The sequence below is a fragment of the Scophthalmus maximus genome, chromosome 18, assembly GCF_022379125.1.
Source record: "Scophthalmus maximus strain ysfricsl-2021 chromosome 18, ASM2237912v1, whole genome shotgun sequence".
Taxonomy (NCBI): domain Eukaryota; kingdom Metazoa; phylum Chordata; class Actinopteri; order Pleuronectiformes; family Scophthalmidae; genus Scophthalmus; species Scophthalmus maximus.
Window position 1 is genome coordinate 14,544,986 of NC_061532.1, and position 7,661 is coordinate 14,552,646.

Here is a 7,661-nt window from a genome sequence, read left to right on the forward strand (position 1 = left end):
AATATGTAAATCTGAATATCTGTATATGGTTTATATTTTTTAGCTTCAAAGAGGAAAATGCTTTATTACTCACTCCACTACAAATACCATAATGCTTTGTAATGTGGTGCAGAAGAAAAACTAATGTTTTATTATTCTTCCAGGCTTCTGCATTTCAAGTACAAACCCACTCCCTCTTCACTTTCCTCCGAGGGGCTTCAAGAAAAAGCACCATATTTTTTTTTTCATCCGCTTTATACAGTATACTGTATATTCTGCCTATTCCAGCACTTCACTGTAAATTGTAAATAGCGCTAACATCCAGTGGACATATTCAAATGTGCAGTGTTTATAGTTGCACGTCGTATGAGGTATGAATCTGAGCTGTGTAGATTTCCTCGGAGAATCTGTTGGGGTTGAAAAAGGTGAAGCAAACATTTGTTGGAACAACTGAGAACACTGGTGCTTGAATTAAATATTGTAGAAGCATGTTTTAAAAGAGTGGCAGCATTCCTATTGTGTATGGCATTATTTATTTACAGTATACATCTACATCTAAGTCTTTCTATGCATCTGCAACCACGTGACAGCAACAAGTGCCGCGGCCATTTTTCAGGGGGGGTTTTTCCTCCGCCGTCTAATTCTTGTGCTTTAAAATCAATTAGACGTCACCGCTGGAACAATTCCCGGCCCCCGGCGACACTTGAAGCGCAGTGGAGTGGCTTGAACCCAGACTGAGCCGCGGCTTATGTATAATACATCAGGGGGGGAGCAGCGGGTACGTGCGCTTGAAGAATTCATCGGCATCGACAGTTGTGGGCACGTCTTCCCCATGAGGTTCACTGTAGGCGCTGGTAAAAATCTGCAATGAATTATTCCCCTTAACACGACACAACCTCCTCAGCGCACTGCATCGAAAGCATCTGTCTCCTCCGTGCGGACGGCAACTGTCCCCGTACCTGTCAGCCGGGATTTACGGTTCAGAGAGCCGGATGGCTTTTGTGTGTTTGCTTTGTTGTTGTCCTGAAATAATGAGCACCCTTCAAAGCTTTTGATCTACGCTCACCCACAACTGGAACATAAAAAAGTGCAGCCAACCCACTGACTTTCTATATATATATATATATATATATATATATATATATGTAGATTTTTTTCCCCCACCTTTATTTTGAGCTTTTGACAGCATGTGACAGGGACATGTGTTTGACTCTCACATGTCACGTGCTTTCTTTGTGAAGATCAGAGCCAATCTGAGCTGATTCTTTTATAAATATTAGTTACTGGACTGTATTAGAGGCAGAAAGGCCCAAAACAACCAATCTATTTATGCCGAGGAGTGAGTGCTGGTGCTCACGGTCACAGGTCTGTGTCGAAACGTCTGTGAGCTTCCTTTCTCGCTAATGATGTGAATATGCTGAGGTGGCCTGGTGCTTTTTTAAAAAAAAGGAGAGAAAGCTGTGGAGATGCTGTCAGAGCCATTTTTTTGGGACTATGAGAGCTGAACCATCCTCCACTGACAGAGAGAGAGAGAGAGAGAGAGAGAGAGAGTGTGTGACTGTAGCAAGAGTCTTCTGTCACTGCACAGGGTGTGTTTTTTTGGAAATTGTACCTCACCGCAGAGAAAACCGCAGGGCAACCCCTCCGATCGGTGCAGTGTCAGCGTGGGGCCCCTGCACACAGACAGCGGCGAGCCCAAAAAAACCTCTCTGCTCGTAGACGTATCTGTGGAGAAGTTAAGGTCAGTGTCTGCAGCTGCACAGGAGGAGATTCTGTCATGCGGCCTGCCAACCCTGCTCAGGAGCAACACGCTTCACACCAGTCGTCATCCTCAAGGTTCTCCTTCTTTTGCAAAGCGTCTTCAGTCCTTTGGACCTTTGGGGCAATTTTCTTCTTCGCCAGCAGTGATGATGGTTTGGTATATCAACTCAATTAGTTTAGAGATGTCTGAGCAGGCACCGAAGAGGATGGACGGGACGAGACGAGACCGACAGGCAGGCAGACAGGCAGACAGGCAGGCAGACAGACAGACAGACAGACAGACAGGCAGACAGGCAGACAGGCAGACTCATGTCTAGTCCATGGGAAACCTACAGTAGCTGGAAATCTAAGGAGCTGTTGAGTTGCCTCATTACCATGTGTCAGATGTGTCGTCCTGCGGGACGTCGAGCTGCAGCAGGAAACCTCAATCATGGCTCAATCATCAGCATCCATCAATGTTACTGTGACCTCCGAAAAAGGCGACGTTTGGTGCCACTTATTATTATTCATGTACGATTTTTGCATTGATTTCTCTCTCCGATTGAACTGAGCCATATTAGAGTTGAATTCTGGATGGAGAAAATATTGACAGTAATCTTTTGAAAATAAGATTCATCTGTTCTGTGGACATTATGGAAAGATCAAGGGCTGATTGTACGTTCCATGACATTGTAAACAATCATTTGGCAAAGTAAAAAAAAGCTGCTGTAACTTTTTTCTAATTGCATAACAAGCAAAGTTATATTTTTTTCATTTTCTTTTTCAACCGTGCAGGTCACTTTTTTCCTCCCCCTTGGCTCCCGTTGCTCATCATTCATAATCCCTGGTATCTAGTGAGCCATCGCTAAATTCGCCTATAATCAATAACACGTGACCTTTCCCCCTGCAGCTTTAATGAGGGTCCATGCTGTCAATGTTGATCGTGGCTGTTTACCGGGAAGGAAAAGGCTGTCGACACGGCGAGGCAATCACAGCTGAAATACTCACATTCAGAGAGACAGGCGTTACGCAATAGCACAACAGACGTGTGACGGGGTTCGTCAGAGTGGACGGCGGCAACGCAGGCAGCGGGGGCGACTGGAAGGACGGGGAATGAGTGAGACGGACGGTGGCCTGACAGGTCAGGGTTCATGTCAAAGTAGAAGAGAAATTACTTTGATAATCGATCAATAGTTTATCAAAAATGTCAGGAAGTAAATAGCTTTCTCTGTGCGATAGTAAACTCAATATCTTTTGGTTTTGGAGTGTTGGTTGTACAAAGTCAGCAATCTGAAGATGTGACCGGGGGCAGTCGGGGAGTTTTATTTCATGTTATAACTAAATGGTCAGCAGATGAATCAATAAAAACAAACAATGAATCTGTCCTATTCCCCCCCAGTTATAAATAATCCCAAATAGCCACGTCACGGTGGGTCACCTGCCGTCCTGTCGCCCTGCAGAGGCACAGGAGTGTAATCGCACGCGCAAGGCCGCGCGCAGGCCAATAAACAGCATCACCTCTGAATGCAGGGAATGTTTTGGAATAATTATCAAATGACGGCGGGAGCAGCAGCGGAGTCACGGAGGCGGAGCGAATGACGGGAAAATGCAAGACTTTAATTGAATGTCAGCGGGAAGCTGCGGGGCCACGTTGAACCTCTTGTAATGAGATGTGGGCAGCCGAAGGGCACCCCTCCCAGGATGCTTTGCTGGTAGGGAGGAGGAGGAGGAGGAGGAGGAGAGGCTGATCCTGTCTCCCTGGCATCGCCTTAATGATGTGCTCGAATCACAGCATTATGTAATGTGCGCTCCAGTAATGTTTAGTCAGCCTTACACACTCTGAGCCCTGCCAGCGAGTGCCACTGTTAACATGGAGCCGTGCGCGTCTGTGCGGATGTGCACATATGGTGCTGAGAGAGTTGGAGAGGTTTTTTTCTTTTTCTCTTTTGCCTGGGTGGCCCTTTAGAAATCAATGTGCATTATTTCTGCAGGAGGTTTGTCAGATCGTCATCTGACAGCTCTCACTGTCTGTCCCGTACAACAAACTAAAATGTTGAGAACCACTAAATCAGAATATGAACTGAAACCTCAAGTCGAGCCTTGGACACACACTCCAAGTCTAGTTTTATGTATCACCGGGGCTGCGGCTAATGGCTTTTTCATTATCCATTAATCTGTTAATGAATAAATAAACAGTTTATTCTCTGAATTACCCAGAAGATCTACGAACCTAAAAATGCACCTTACATTATTTCTCAGAGCCAGAGATGAGATCAGACCTGCAGTTCAAAACTCAAATACGCTGAATTTGCAAACAGAAAAAATGAGGGTCTTGACATCTTGACACCGTGGAATATTGGGCAATTATCAGAAGAGACGCCATTTAATGTTCTATTGATGAACCTGTGCAATAGACACATAGACACCTGACAGTCATGCTCCATAATGCACATTGTAGTGTGTGAGTCCCTTTTTGCATTTTTAAAGATCTCATCTGATCGCTGTCAAAAATCCGGAGGGATTTGTTGTGTACTGTGAAGACGTGGTTTGCCTGTTCCTGTGCGCAGGGGGTGAATCACGTCGAAATCACAGTTTAAAGATGCACAGCGAAAACAGTACGACACATTAAAAAGGCTACACTTAAAAAGATAAAGCGACAGCTTCATAAATGGTTTAAGTCAATATTGCAAGGGGGTTTACTTTAGCAATCTGTGAATGCCACTTAGCAGCATCGCAACACATTTACTGAGCACGGCCTGGAGAGATTCCCCTCCATGGCCCAGTCATTAAAAATTGACGTCTAGTTTCTCAGATACCTAATTTAAAGTACCGCAACCTAAATAACCCAGAAGAAGAAAATAAATCCATTTAACTCACTTATTCATTCTTTTTTTCTCAATGGAGAAAATTGCTATTGGCACCTTTAGTTGGGCAGCAGTGCACTTTTTGAAGGTTGCCATTCTGGACACCCACGGCGAGGTTTAAAGCACGTCAAAGCGCTGCCTCCTGGCGGGGACTTTGCAGCCTCTCCAAAATTGCAGTAATGAGGGTCCAGGCCTCGATCGCCTGCATCAAACAGCCTCGGGTCAGAACCTGCCACAGGAACATTTAGTCTGATGGGTCAGTGGCTGCAGGGAGTGGTCGGGCTCATGAGGATGTATTCGTTGTTTACGCAGTGGATGATATGGGGAGCGCCGGCCGGCCTGCAGCAGAATGCCCTGCAAGACTCCGCTGCCGAGGCTGATTCTCTTATTGCGGGCCGGGACCCAGGGCCAACCTCAGAATTAGATAGCGCGACGCAAAATTGATAATCATAGTGAAAATATTGTTTGTGTCTCTGGCAAAATTGCAATGCTTTCTCTTTTCTTTTTGATCCCCCTGGGTGGTGCAGAAAGCTTGACTCTTCTGACATTAAAGGGGCAGTAAGCGATTTTGTAAGAATGATTTTGCTGTTGTTTTTCCGACCGCCGTGGTCGGGTCTCGAACCCGCAGCCGCGGGGAAGGCAGGACGGACGCGTCAACCGCAGGGACGCTAGTGCGTCTCTTAACGCGTCCGGGAGTGATGTTTACACACTGCGCACATAGTTCTGTGCGGTGTGGTCGGCGCCGTTGCTTGCGGGTAACGTTGCAACTCGGGGCTTTTGGCCTAGTGGCTAGCGAGCCGGTCTCCCATACCTGAGGTCGAGGGTTCGCGGCCCCATTCGCGAGCAGTGAAATCACAGCAACAATAAAGAGAGAAGCAAGCTTTCTCCAAAATCGCTAACTGCCCCTTTAATGTCTTTGGACTGTGGGAGGAAGCCCGAGTGTTTGAAATCTTGAAAATGCCCTGTCATAAGGCAACATTTTCTTAAACTATACTGCATAATTGGAAAAGTCTTTGCGGTCAGGTGAGAAGGGGCACAGATGCTCTCGCTAACGTGTCTTTATTCTCCACCTTCCAAAGGCCACCTTTTCCTTTTCGAAAGGCCACCTTTTTGATCAAAGTGTCATTGATTAATTGACGTATTGACCGGGCCGCGGCTTGCAGCACTCCAGTTTGGATTAATGCAGGCTCAGTCACGGTTGACTTGACTGACCTGGTTATTGAAGCCAGAGCTATTTCTGTCGTGGCTCACAGCGTGGAACTTAAGATTGGCCCGGGATCCATGAGTCGATAATAGAGCCAGTGAGGTGCAGTGTGGATGTCGCTGTCTGTCGCAGGTTGGTAGAAGTATCGTTATAGAAAAGATGATGTGTGTAATTTCTTTTCATCGCACTGACTGCGCTCATATCCAGGTGGCTATATACCTTTCATCACTCAAAATTAGAGCATATAAGTATTTCATTGCTGCTCAAACAGGACCACGGATGTGGTGACAACAAAAAAGAAACTGTGTTTATTTGAGGAAAAGAAAGCGTGTTAAAAAAAAAGGAAGAAAGAAAAAACTTAAAGCAGTGAAAGCTCATCAGGATTGCCATGCCCTCTTCACAGTTTCCTCCCCAGACAGTGTCTCCATCTCCTGCTGACGTACAAACACATCGGGGGGAACCACCGACTGGAAAACAGCGACACTGGAGGTCGTCCAATTTGGCTGCAGTTCGACTTTCACTTGACATTTTGTCTCTCTGCGTCAAATCCTCCTCGGCGTCATCACCGGGTTTCTTTTTCTTCTTCTTCTTCTTCTTCTTCCAGCTCAACCACACCACAGCTTTTCTCTCCTCACCGGTAAACCACCAGCGTCAGTGTCATCAAACAATGTTTTAACAAAGTTGGAAGCGTTCACATGAGGTTTATTTACCCCTCAGGTTCAGAAGAAGAAAAAAAACCCCCAGACTTCTGATATCGCCTTGCGGGAAAGTCGAAGAGTGGAAACTGGGGTTTTCCTTTGGGCCAAAGTAACAGCTGGATACTTTAAATATTTTCTGGTGAGACATGTTGAGGGCATCACTCGTAGATGGAGAAGTTTTTTTTTGTTTTTTTAAGCAGTAAAAGTGAATAAATAATGGAACTTTTTCTTTTTTACCACCTGCTGCTCTGCTGAAAGTGGCTCAGCGGTCACACAAAAGCAGGCTGCTCTTGTCCACACGTAGTCACACAGATGTAACTATTTCATCCACTGACAAATGACCATCCCACTACTTCAGCTAGTCAAAAGTCCTAAACTCAATGTGAGTTTGTGAGTGTGAGTATGTAAAATGGAGACAAGGAGCAAATCGTTACACGGAAAATTGAACAGGAAAATATTTGGCATAAAAATTACTTAAATGACTAGTTGATTATCAAAACAGTTTCCTGTGGGAAGCTTTATTTGAGATTCTCAAGTCATGAAACTGAGGGTAGAGTATCAGAGTATTATAATAACTGTTGTTTATTCAAACATACAGTTGGTGTTCCAAATGTACAGATGTAAAAAAATATATATATATATATTTTATACCCCATATAAAATATATGCCCCATACAGTATATGTATAAAGTTTACAGTATACAATACAGACTATACAATTCAATTGATAAGTAATTTTGTCATGATGACATGAGATGATATTTCATAAATTGTTATTCTTCCGTTATTGTTAGTTTTGCATGCATGGCTTTCGGCTTGACTTTCACTAAAAGGTGTGAACCACTTCGACACTTTTCAACACATGACGTATGTTTGCTATGCAAATGCACCAGTGGGAAAAGTTTCAAACATTTCGTTGTACAGTTTTACATGTGCAACGGCAATAAGAGGCTTTCTATTCTATCCCACTGTATTCTAACTGTGACAAACAGAAAAAAAAACCCTGCTCCTCTGCAGAATAAAACCTTTCAGAAAAAGACGGAGATGGATGGATGGATGGATGGAGGGGGAGGATTCCTGTTGGGAGGGAGGGGAGGGGAGGGGGGGTGAAGGTGGGAGGGGTGGTGCTGAATGAACAGCTCCCCCGCTCATAAAGTCATCAGAGAGGCTCCTCTG